At 34.2% G+C, this 14091-nt stretch overlaps 1 long non-coding RNA gene across 1 annotated transcript; it reads right to left on the bottom strand.

Moving 5' to 3' along the window:
• Window positions 1–304: 304 nt before the first annotated feature.
• On the bottom strand, window positions 305–3810 carry LOC150102343 (uncharacterized). Its single transcript, XR_016548912.1, has 2 exons — window positions 3693–3810; window positions 305–592 (listed from the first exon to the last, which is right to left on the bottom strand). It is a non-coding gene; the product is annotated as an uncharacterized LOC150102343 (long non-coding RNA).
• Between the last annotated feature and the right edge of the window lie 10281 nt (window positions 3811–14091).

Consider the following 14091-nt stretch of genomic DNA (forward strand, 5'->3'; position numbering starts at 1 on the left):
CAATTTTTATCTTCAATGTTTAATGTTTTTGTGTTTTTTAAAATCACCTGAAGAAGGCTGTAAAAAGCCGAAATTAGTCGTGTGATACTATTAAACCTTTTTTCTTTTCTCTCGGTTTATACCACTGAATTCTTTTAAATAAATAAATAAATATATATACACACGAGACAGAGAAATCAATTCAGCAATGCATTGAAGAGCACATCCGTCCGTGATATTGTATTAAAATGAAGTGAGGCCTCAGCTTCGTCATCAAATGAAATCTTTTCAGCTGACCCACGAAACGCTTTTCAAGATAAGAGTATACACAATGGGATGTATTTTATTGAATAATATTGTTCAAAAGTTTTACATTCAATATATATATTTTCTCAAACACCAAAAACAAATTGAAAAACAAAAAGGTTACGAACAGTAAAATATTTAGTTGTAAATCAAATCTACAAAACGAAATGGTTTTTTGTTTCAATTTTTTTAACATTCACTGCTGTGTTTTCTAAGTTTTCTTCTTGCAGAAAGAAAGAGCCAACTCCATGAAATATTCTCACTCTTTTACCCATACTGTGACTTCACATATTTCTTTGCTCTAGCCCTGTAATAAACAAACGGTTATTTCATAATATTACAGTAGCGAACAAATTAATCAGATCATTCTCAATTTTAAAGAAAAAATTTAATTTCGTAAGAAAATAAATACAAAAATAAATTTCCAATTTTACCTAATAATTTATGTGTTCCTGTGTTCTATTAAGTTCATTAATTCGCTTTACCAAAGCAGAATATTTTTTTCATTTTTCGTCTCGAAACCATACTTTTATGATGGATTGATTAAGTTATCCTTTGAACCACAAATTAATCTTCAAGTCTCTTTTTCACTATGACCCACAAATTTTCTATTGGGCTAATGTGTGGAGAATTACCGGTCCACTGAAACAATTGAATGTTGTGATTTTTGAGGAACTCTTTCACTTTTTTTGAAGTGTGGCATGGAACGAGATCCTTTTTGAAGATGAGTTCTTTGTTTTTCTGGATCAGTGGGACAACTCTTTTCTCCGATAATACTTTTATCTACGGAGCACTTTTCATCATACCGTCGACATGCAGGAGTGAACGTGGACTGTCGTGTGTAAAACAGCCCAAGAACCTTTCAGTTGGGTGTTTAGGAGCTTGTTAAAGGTGTGGGCGAGAGGTCTTCTCAGCTGCTGATTTGCGAACATGGGATACTCGCTCTACTTGGACAAAGAACTGGCCCTCATCTGAGAAGATGACCTTCTTCCATGTCTCAACAGTCCAATATTTGTGTACTAATGCAGACTGGAGCCTTTTTTTCCTGCATAGCGTCAATAGTTGTTTCTTTTTTGGTCATGTACAGGCCTCCCTGTTTTAAACAATCTTTGACAGACCGTCATGTCCGAAACATCAATCCCACTAGCTGCCAAGCAGTGGCGGCCCGTACATAAGCACTGAGACACTACTCCATCTCCAAAGAAAAAATAAAAAATTTTAATTTTGTTTGTATTTGTAAATAATAACAATTCTGACAACATTATATAAATGCAATACAAGATTTTGAAGGTTACAGATTATCTTTCGACGGTGATTGAATAGCTGATAATTGGAATTGTTCGATTAACGCTTTAGATTACGAAACAAATACACTGCGAGCTAAGGCAGTGTCGATATTATGACGTTCGACCAATTGCAGCCAGATTCGCGGATATGCGTTTGCGCTTGCTACGTTACAAGTCATGCCGACACTGCTCGTTTGGGCGGCAGTGTTAAATCTCTTAGCCTTAAGCAGTGCATCGTGTGCTTGCGCGCGTTATTTCTGTGAGAAACGAAACTTTTATTATTAGTGCGTGTTCGTGGTGAGGGTGAACTATTTTTTGTAAATCTTATTTTATTTTATTAAATTAACATATAATTATTTATTTATTATAGATACAAGGCTGAATTATGATGAGTGGCACTGGTGAAAATATGAAAGAATTATTCAAATTAAGAGGATATTGAATCCATCATTATTTCTTACCAGGTGTTGGCTTATGTTTAAATTATAAAGAATGTTAAGGAAAGTAGATGCATGAGGAATATAAAACTCGAGCATCTACTCCCATACTCCAAAAATGGAATATGAGAAGATACTATTACTGCTATCCCAGAAAATCCCAAGGAATTCTTTCATTTTTTAAATTTTATGAATACTATAATATCTTCTTTAAAGTGTAGCCTATTATGACCAAAGAACATGATTTCTTATAAACAAATTCTTTAATTTTTTTTTTTGTTAATAATGGGAAGATTTATAGCCATAAGTATTCGGGTGTTCTGGCTTATTTATCTGTTTTGTGAAAACACGAAACTCAAATTTCAGGTGTCAAAAACCTTAATTTTTATAGGACTAGCTAATTCACTTGCAGCCGATGAGGGTCTTAAAATATGTCCCTCATGTAATAAACAAGATATTAACACAAATGTCTTAATCTAAAGAGATTCCTCATTCCTGACAACACATGGAATTGCCGTTAAAGTTAAAAAACACACAGACACAGAGATGCATATTTCTACAATTTTTTGCAATGAATGAAACTCTTCAAATTTTTAATTTTTATCTTAATTACACTCTAACTAACACTTACGATTAGTTGGGCTGTATTCTTTCAGAGTGAAGAACTGAGATGAAAATGGTGATTAAGATTTGAAAGAGTATGGTGTAAAGTAGAAGGTGAAATACAGAATACTTAGTCAGGTGTTGCTATAGATCACGAAATGAAGTTGAAAGATGAGCATGAGATGTTTTGGAAGATTAGGTCTGGTAGGGCAAAGCATGTAATGTAGAGATGCTGAGACCTCATTCTCAGAATAAGAAAGACTGAAATTCTTGAGGGATAATTAACTCAATAAAGATGTGGTTGAGAGAACATCATGATGAACAGTTTAAAATTTGGTCAATGAATCAGAGGATAATATTGTGAAAAAAGATGTCACTTGCAAATCAATCGGACAGAGAGAGAGAGAGAGAGAGAGAGAGAGAGAGCAATTGTGTGGTCCTAACTTATGCACAGTCATTAAGAATAGTGTGAGTACGCATATGTAAGTTTCCATAAGAATGGAAGTAATGTAGAATTACAAGGCAAGTGATTATAATTGGTTTAGAAACCATACCATTGATAGCACACGAAGAAAAAGACATCAGTCGCATTTGGGAGTTAGTTAACAGATATCTGAGAACATAATTAATGCGGGGTTCCAAGGTGGGATTATGATGTTTATAAGCTAAGAGATATGTCAATGTTGAAAACAATTGAAGGAAAAGAAACTAGCAGTGACGGAAGGTAATTAAAAGACTGTGGAATACACTGCAGACTTCCTGCAATGAGTTTCTTGATTTAATTGAGATCCAGTAATCATTAGGGTGATATCTTGAAGAGAGAATAAAACTGCATTCATATATGATATTTAACTTTTTCAACATTAATTACTCCGTATTTCAAATGCTACTCAAATCTTATCGATCAATCAAATTCAAATCTTAGATGCATCACTTAAAAGAAAAAAAAAATATTATTAACTTTACTCATGTATGTAAAATAATATATATTTTTCTTCAGATATGCAAATGATGAAGTGTAGCATCAAAATATATATTTAGAAATATAATAATATTATTAACTGGAAAGAAATATGCTTACTTTATCTTTCTTAATAGCACAGGTTTTTGCTTTATTAACAGGGACATCACTTTTCTTACAAATTGTTTCGATAACTTCCATGGTTATGTAGTACTTCGTTCCAGCTACCTCCTGTAATAATATATATGTATTAAAAACACTGTATTTTTCAATGAAACTTTAATTAAATATAAATCACTTTTCCTATAATCATTAGATATATATATTTCTTATTAACTTCCTCGACATTTACACCAATTACATTCTTCTTTGAACGTTCAATTTTCACACACAAGAGGGCGAGTAAGAGCTGAAATGACTGAATAGCACATAACAACACCAAGAAAGGGAGCGGTTGGTGAGGGGAAAGGCATACTGTAATTTTTTTGAGATTTTACAAACGAATTTGAAGTTGGATGCATACCGATGCACTAATAACAAAAATACCTGCGAATATTCTGAAGTCAAACCTGTAACACACGCAAAATATCTCGGCCTCCAAGTTAATGACATTATTCCACCCAAAATAAAAAACTCCTATATCACGGTATCAGCGAATCCCTACTCAGATACGGAATGACAGTGTATGAAAATACATCAAACAGCCACCTAACAAAATTACAAACACTACACAGGAAAATTGTGTCAACAGTAATCTGGACACCTTACACGCAACAACTAATATCCGACAAGCACATGGCGATACACAGAATTCTGAGCATTGAAGACCTGAAGAACTACATGATATTAAGAAGGAATAACTTCAACATTACCTATCGAAACAACAGAGACACATATCGTATAACACCACCTAAAACAACTCTCTATATCCCCACACGCTTCAACAACTCATACGGTTCTTTTCTGAGATCACATCAGATACCCACGCAACTCAATCACCTAACAGGAAATTTAAAACACGTAGATAACTACAGAACATTAAAACACTAACTCTGGAAAAAAATATACCAACAAAGTTAAGACACCCTTAACACTAACATACACATCACAAATCACTAACATCCAGTGCCTACATCCCATACATACATAAACAGTAGCAACAACACAAATAGTGAAGGCTAAATCCCACCCTCTTCATAAAAGCTAACCCAAGTTTCGAATCAGGTGGGATTAACTTGCCTCACTCATCTACAAGTAATTCTTATAAGCAAGTGCAGAAATTTGTATGCATAATCACTCATTATTATTACCCCATGGAGTCAAAGAACCGTCTCGGGGGTCCTTATGAAAATCCTTCTGATAAGTTCTCATTTCTGCACTATCACTAATAACTCTTCTCAAATTTATATCATTTTAACAATTGAATATCCCTCTGCAATCCACTGTACATAATTTGCAAATTCGTTGGTATACAGGTTCTCATGTATGTAAGGTGCTAGTACTGAGAACTCCGACTTGCATATTTATGCTCCTTTCCTACTGCTCCCTTGTATATAAATGTCTCATATCTATCAGTAGCCAATCATCGACTCCCTAACTCAACATCTAAAGCCATATGTTTTACCTTAAATATCAACATATCATTTTCATCCTACTTCAAATGCTTTTGTAAAATCTGAAAAAAATTACAGTATGCCTTTCCCCTCACCAACTGCTCTCGTTGTTGGTGTTGTTATGTGCTATTCAGTGATTTCAGCTCTCTCGGCATCTTGTGTGGGAAAATTGAACGTTCAAAGAAGAGTGTAATTGGTGTAAATGACGAGGAAGTTAATATGAAGTATATATATCTAAGGATTATATGAAAAATGATTTATTTTAATTAATGTTTCATTGAAAAATACAGCGCATTTAATACATATATATTATTACAGGAGGTCGCTGGAATGATGTACTACATAACCATGGAAGTTATCGAAAAATTTGTAAGAAAAGTGATGTCCCTGTTAATAAAGCAAAAACCTGTGCTATTAAGAAAGATAAAGTAAGCATATTTCTTTTCAGTTAATAATATTATTATATTTCTAAATATATATTTTTATGCTACACTTCATCATTTGCATATCTGAAGAAAAATATATATTATTTTACATACATGAGTAAAGTTAATAATATTATTTTTTTTTCTTTTAAGTGATGCATCTAAGATTTGAATTTGATTGATCGATAAGATTTGAGTAGGATTTCAAATACCGAGTAATTAATGTTGAAAAAGTTAAATATCATATCTGAATGCAGTTTTATTCTCTCTTCAAGATATCACCCTAATGATTACTGGATCTCCATTAAATCAAGGAACTCATTGCAGGAAGTCTGCAGTATATTCCACATTCTTTTAATTACCTTCCGTCACTGCTAGTTTCTTTTCCTTCAATTATTTTCAACATTGACATATCTCTTAGCTTATAAACATCATAATCCCACCTTGGAACCCCACATTAATTATGTTATCAGATATCTGTTAACTAACTCCCAAATGCGACTGATGTCTTTTTCTTCGTGTGCTATCAATGGTATGGTTTAGAAACCAATTATAATCACTTGCGTTGTAATTCTACATTACTTCCTTTCTTATAGAAACTTTGATATGCGTACTCACACTATTCTTAATGACTTTGCATAAGTTAGGACCACACAACTGTTCTCTCTCTCTCTCTCTCTCTCTCTCTCTCCGATTGATTTGGAAGTGACATCTTTTTTCACAATATTATCCTCTGATTCATTGACCAAATTTAAAACTGTTCATCATAATGTTCCCTCAACCACATCTTTATTGAGTTAATTATCCCTCAAGAATTTCAGTCTTTCTTATTCTGAGTATGAGGTCTCAGCATCTCTACATTACCTGCTTTGCACTACAAGACCTAATCTTCAAAAACATCTCATGCACATCTTTCATCTTCATTACGTGATCTATAGCAACACCTGACTAAGTATTCTGTATTTCACCCTCCACTTTACACCATACTCTTTCAAATCTTCATCTCAGTTCTCACTCTGAAAGAATACAGCCTAACTCATCGTAAGTGCTAGTTAGAGTGTAATTAAGATAAAAATTAAAAATTTGAAGAGCTTCATTTATTGCAAAAAATTGTAGAAATATGCATCTCTGTGTCTTTGTGTTCTTAACTTTAACGGCAATTCCATGTGTTGTCAAGAATGAGGAATCTCTTTAGATTAAGACATTTGTGTTAATATCTTGTTTATTAGATGAGGGACATATTTTAAGACCCTTATCGGCTGCAGGTGAATTAACTAGTCCTATCAAAAATTAAGGTTTTTTGCTCCTGAAATTTGAGTTTCGTGTTTTCACAAAACAGATAAATAAGCCAGAGCACCCGAATACTAATGGCTATAAATCTTCCCATTATTAACAAAAAAAAAAAAAAAATTAAGGAATTGATTTATAAGAAATCATGTTCTTTGGTCATAATAGGCTACACTTTAAAGAAGATATTATAGTATTCATAAAATTTGAAAAATGAAAGAATTCCTTGGGATTTTCTGGGATAGCAGTGAGAGTGTTTTCTCATATTCCATTTTTGGAATATGAGAGTAGATGCTCGAGTTTTATATTCCTAATGCATCTGCTTTCCTTCCCATTCTCTATACTTCATTTGCATAACTTTTTCATATGCCGTTCCGATCACTGTCCTTATTATTTTCGCATAATCTAAAACACAACTCCTAGGAGATGTGTGTTGTTATACTTTATGCAGAAGGTCAATACCCAGACAGATTTCGACCTTATTTTGAGGCCTCATCAGTGACCAGGTAGACCCACTTGCCGAATACGAAACTCAATTATGGAAAATCTAAGAGTTTCATGCCGAATATAGAAAACTATACACGTTCGACGAGTTCAAACATAAGCCAACATCTGGTACAACGCTGGGGGTAAGAAATAATGTTGGATTCAATATCCTCTTAATTTGAATAATACTTTCATATTTTCACCAGTGCCACTCATCATAATTCAGCCTTGTATCTATAATAAATAAATAATTATATGTTATTTTAATAAAATAAAATAAGATTTACAAAAAATATTTTACCCTCTCCACGAACACGCACCAATAATAAAAGTTTCGTTTCTCACAGAAATAACGCGCGCAAGCACACGATACACTGCTTAAGGCTAAGAACTTTAACACTGCCCAAACGAGCAGTGTCGGCATGAGTTGTAACGTGGCAAGCGCAAACGAATATCCGCGATTCTGGCTGCAATTGGTCCAACGTGATAATATCGATAATGCCTTAGCTCTCAGTGTATTTGTTTCGTAATCTAAAGCGTTAATCGAACAGTTCCAATTATCAGCTATTCAGTCACCGTCGAAAGATAAGCTGTAACCTTTAACATCTTGTATTGCATTTATAAAATGTTGTAACCATTGTTATTATTTACAAATATAAACAAAATTAAAATTTTTTATTTTTTATTTGGAGATGGAGGAATGTCTCAGTGCTTATATACGGGCCGCCACTGCTTGGCAGCTAGTGGGATTGATGTTTCGGACATGACGGTCTGTCAAAGATTGTTGGAACTAGGGAGGCCTGTACACAGACCAAAAAAGAAACAACTATTGACGCTATGCAGGAAAAAAGGCTCCAGTCGGCATTAGTACACAAATATTGGACTGTTGAGACATGGAAGAAGGTCATCTTCTCAGATGAGGGCCAGTTCTTTGTCCAAGTAGAGCGAGTATCCCATGTTCGCAAATCAGCAGCTGAGAAGACTTCTCGCGCACATCTTTAACAAGCTCCTAAACACCCAACTGAAAGGTTCTTGGGCTGTTTTACACACGACAGTCCACGTTCACTCGTGCAAGTCGACGGTATGATGAAAAGTGATCAGTACATAAAAGTATTATCGGAGAAAAGAGTGGTCCCACTGAACCAGAAAAACAAAGAACTCATCTTCAAAAAGGATCTCCTTCCATTCCACACTTCAAAAAAAGTGAAAGAGTTCCTCAAAAATCAAAACATTCAATTGTTTCAGTGGACCGGTAATTCTCCAGACATTAGCCCAATGGAAAATTTGTGGGTCATAGTGAAAAAGAGATTTGAAGATTACTTTGTGATTCAAAGGATAACTTAATCAATCCATCATAAAAGTATGGTTTCGAGACGAAAAATGAGAAACATATTCTGCTTTGGTAAAGCGAATTAATGAACTTAATAGAACACAGGAACACATAAATTATTAGGTAAAATTGGAAATTAATTTTTGTATTTATTTTCTTTCATTCCAGAATTTATAATGTTTTAACTGTTTTGAAAGGGAGTTATGAATCCATATCATGACTCCTGCTTCTGCTCTTTTGTCTCTGTCGACTCCACTGTATATCACATTAAAATTTTCAGTTCTCATAGTTCCTTTTAATTTCTTTTTTGTTTCAGTGATTACTGTTATTTTAAAATTTCTTTCATTTAATAACCGGTCTAATTCTATTTCTTTATATGCTATTCCTGTTACATTCCAGTTCGCTATGTGTATTATATTTTGTCGTTTCCATTTTCGTTTTCCCTTTTGCATTCCAGGGTCGTTTCCCATAGATTCAATCCGATTATCTTTTTCTGTCAGCTTACAAGTATGGTTATGTTCTCCATATCACGGGACTAGCCTGAGAATGGAATAGTTCAGTGGTAGTGCTGCTACCTTAAGGCTTCTGAATTCGCCTTCTTCCGAATTTAAACCCATAGGAGGAATAGGGAATATTGAAGGGAAAGGCTAGATAATAGAAGAAATATAGTAAGGTATATAGAGAGGACATAGTTGTAAGGCCAGAAATGAAAAGACCCCATGGCCTTCAAGTACTCTAATAGCACAAGGGTCATAAAGTAAGAAGTGTTGGCTGATAAGGCCTTATAGGAAAGATTAAAGTAAGTGGGTCTTCCTCAAAATAGAAGAAGGAGAGGATAGATCCAGCTAGGGGTCCATGGGAGTGCCGTTTCCCTTACAATCAAGATGATTGCCCCTTATGTCCCTGTTGGTCCACGAATCCTTATTCAGTATATTCGGACCACCCCACCATATATATATATATATATACACACACACACGCACGCGCATGTACACACAAACACATGGTGAGCTCGCCTATCCGTCACCCAGGGGACGCGCTCTCTAGGGGTTACAAGGTCCTCTTAGAGAGCTATGAGGAAAAAGAAAACCAGGACGTCCTCTGAAACGATTCAACGATGATTTCTAAAGCCGGAACAGGCCATACTAGGCCTAAATCCTTGATACGTATGATGATGATGATGATGATGATGATTTTCTTACGAAATTAAATTTCTTCTTTAAAATTGGGAATGTTCTGATTAATTTGTTCGCTATTGTAATATTATGAAATAACCGTTTGTATATTACAGGTAAATATTACAGTATAAATATGCGTAAAACAGTGGAAAAATTTCATTGACTTGACTGCTTCTTTCTGCAAGAAAAAAACTTAGAAAACACAGCAGTGAATGTTAAAAAAATAGAAACAAAAACCATTTCGTTTTGTAGATTTGATTTACAAATAAATATTTTACTGTTCCTAATCTTTTTGCTTTTTCAATTTATGTTTTTGGTGTTTTAGAAAATATATATATTGAATGTAAACCTTTTGAACATTATTATATTTTTCAATAAAATACATCCCATTGTGTATACTCTTATCTTGAAAAGCGTCTCGTGGGTCAGCTGAAAAGAGTACATTTGATGACGAAGCTGAGGCCTCAGTTCCTTTTAACACAATATCACGGATGGATGAGCTGTTAAATACATTGCTGAATTGATTTTTCTGTCTCGTGTGTGTGTGTATATATATATATATATATATATATATATATTTATTTATTTATTTATTTATTTATTTATTTAAAAGAATTGAATGGTATAAACCGAGAGAAAAGAAAAAAGTTTAATAGTATCACACGACTAGTTTCGGCTTTTTACAGCCTTCTTCAGGTGATTTTATAAAAAACAAAAACATTAAACATTGAAGATAAAAATTGTGACCAGCACAGGAAAGTCACTATACATGTTTAACGTGAAAACGTTGTAGTTCACGTATTCAAAGCTGTTCCTTCGTTGGCCACATTGTTGGGTGAGTGCGTGCGTATAGCATCTCGTGAACGCCAGTATTTGATCACAGCAGAATGACAGTCTGAGAGGTTGTAGCTTAAATTATTATTTAAATGTACAGGGTTGAGGATGATTTCTCTAGATTCTACATTTTTTCTCTCCAATTCTTCATGGCAATAGAAGATGTTGTTAGGTCTTTCCCAAAGGATTGTATGATTATGGTTTTCATCATCAGAATCGGCCGAAAAAAGGACATGTCTGGATAAAGCACTTTCTCGTGTTCTCTTGTAAGCGACGTCCCTCCTGTGCTCCTCCATACGCAATTCAATAGATTTATTCGACTGGCCAAAGTGAGGAATGCCGCAGACTCACCATATCTTGTTCACACCGGGATATTTTAGATTGTGATGACTAGGATTTGGACGGCTAACTAAAGAGCGGATCTTAGGAAGCGGAGTAAATAAATTTCTAATGTTATATTTTTGAGAACCTTGACTCAATTTTGAGAGACTGAGCTTATGTATGGTATAGGTGTATTCTCTTTAACATTATTCTTTCTTCAGTATTGCGACTAGGAGATTGAAAACGTATTTTTTAGTAATTGTTTGAGAATAACCATTCAGTCTGAAAGTATATCTAAGAAAATTGATTTCTCTACGAAGTTCATCTTGGTCGTCAAGAAGAGAGCGAGCTCTATGTGCGAAAATAGAAATAATTTCACGTTTCTGAGGAGGAAAATGATGGTATTGACTATGCAGATATCTATTGGTGTATGTGTAGGTTTTCTGTACATCGAAATTTTACGTTTTTAAGAAGAACTGGCCAGTTTCACGTACTGGAAAAGCAGGGACCCATTAGTTTCAAATTCAGCCAGGAATGAAACTAATTGATGCTAATGGTGCTCTGCTTTTCCAGGACGTCAAACAAACCAGTTCTTCTCAAAAACTTAAACTTTCGATGTACAGAAAACCTACACACACCAATAGAATCTACACACAAAAAAAACCTACACACACACACACTAAATGAACCTTGATGCATATATATATATATATATATAAGCCTTTTATGTCACATTTGTTTGTCACGTTTTTTTAACGTTTAGAAACTTTGTGGCTACCTTGTGTGTCGAGTCTTCAAAATTCGAGTGTAAGAATTCAAGAGAAACGGGCGTACCAGTCAGGAAAACGGAGTGTTGGGCGCCGTAGGTTCAGTTTTTTTGGGGGGAGGGGCGTAGCCATCTAATATGCACACACACACACACACACACACACACACACACACACACACACACACACACACACACACACACACACACACACACACACACACACACACACACACACACACACACACACACACACACACACACACACACAATTGTATGTGTGTGTGTGTGTGTGTGTGTGCGTGCGTGAGTTCGTGCGTGCATGTCAGTGCGCGAGCGCGAATTTCTCAATCATAGATTTTATAGCTTCCCAACACAGCAAAAAAAAACAATACATAATAATCAACTGGTGTCATCCTCATCCTTATCTGAGGATGACACCAGTTGACATAATAATCAACTGGTGTCATCCTCAGATAAGCTAACGTATAAGCTTCGAGGATGAAAGCAAAGAAATTTGTTCTCATCCAAATGCATGTAATGTAAATATCACATGTAAACAAATATAAGTAATGTATGTAATGTATATAATAACTGTAACAAATGTATGCAATGTAAAAAAAAAATTCTTTTAAATGTAAATCATGAGTTTACACTGTATGTTTGTGAGAATAAGGAAATATAATATTTAGATTGCATATGTGTAAATACTGTCATATAATCACACCTTTTCAAACTTGAAAAAAAAAATAGTAAACCACAACATGTAATATTATACAACTTATGTAACTCTGAACAATATAATTATAAATTGTTATTATGATTGTAACTTTAAAAAAAACTGTTATCAGTATTACTATTTAAATCTCATTATATGTAGCACAAAGAGCTGAATCTTGTAAAATAATATACTGAATACATGATCATTGTACATATGTAAATATTTGAAAGAACAATAAAAAAAATTAAGAAACAAAAAAAATATTAAAAAAAAATAAAAAAATATTTCCAATCATTAAAAAAAAAACAAGTTATTTTCAAGATATTTTTCGAGATTTTTGTGGTAATTTCTGAAGTGGTCCATTTTTACATTGGTAGTAGAGGTTCGGTGTGGTGGTGAAGACAGAGTTGTACAGTATGAGTCATGTACAAGAATGATACTATCTATGGCGCAAGATAATGCAACAATGACACAGCTAGGATGAGAGTGGCTTTCACAATCTTCCCTGGCTATTACAAATCCCACATTAGTAACCTATTGAGAATATATTGGTCATGATAGAAAAATAGATCTGCAAACAAGTCCTCTTGCGTAAAATCTGAACCAGTTAAAGGACTATATGGTGAACACTTGCTATGTTGTAGATGTAGGTTCAATCCAACACCTTGTGGATTCAATGGGAAACCGCATATTTGCCGTTTTTCGGGATAAAGGAAGTTCAACCCAGTATTAAATAAAAGTTTATAATTCAATGGCTGGTGGGAATTATATTTTCATTTTTTTGTGGTGTTTTATCACTATTGCAATATATCCTTGAAACTTCAGTTCTCTATTCACTAATATCCTCAAATCCCTCGCCCCCTCTCCTCCTGTAATAGAGTGCCTTCAATATGATACACAGCATTGCATTTCCGAGATCCATGGTGCAAACCTTCCATTTATTCACATTTACATTAAATGTATAGTAAATCTGCATTTTCTTCCCACATAGCCACTCTTTTCAAACTACTCTTTACCATCGGTACATCTGCATCATTCTTAATAATTTTTGTAATTTTATCAACTTTTTATCATCTACGAACAGCTGAAGATCCACTTGCAAACTACTCGCAATATCATTAACAAACAAAATGAACAAGTGTGTGTCGTATAACAGAACCTTCTGGAGGTTGACTGGTAATTCTCAGCCTTAGAGACAAGGCGCCTCTGAACACCACCGTTTTTCATCTATTAGAAAGCCAATTTCTTATCTTATCAACCAACTAATTATCCAATCCGTTTGCGGTAATTTGCACACCAATGTACTATGTGGTGGTCTGTCAAATGCCTTTGCAAAATCCAGAAAGATTCCAGTATACGAATTACTTCAACCCAAAAATGTAGTCACGTTATCATAATTAGCACAGAGGAGTAACAAATATCATTGGGACTTGATATAATTTTTCATTGAGCATACTGTTTATATAGGCTGACCATACACACTACCGTGTTGAACGGGACGGTACCATTTTTTTCATATTTCCTGGCCGTCCTGTTGTTTTAATAAAAATGTCAATTG

Source organism: Typopeltis vanoorti, chromosome 10 (assembly GCF_054136105.1).
Source record: "Typopeltis vanoorti isolate ZY-2024b chromosome 10, IOZ_Tvanoo_1.0, whole genome shotgun sequence".
Classification (NCBI taxonomy): Eukaryota; Metazoa; Arthropoda; class Arachnida; order Uropygi; family Thelyphonidae; genus Typopeltis; species Typopeltis vanoorti.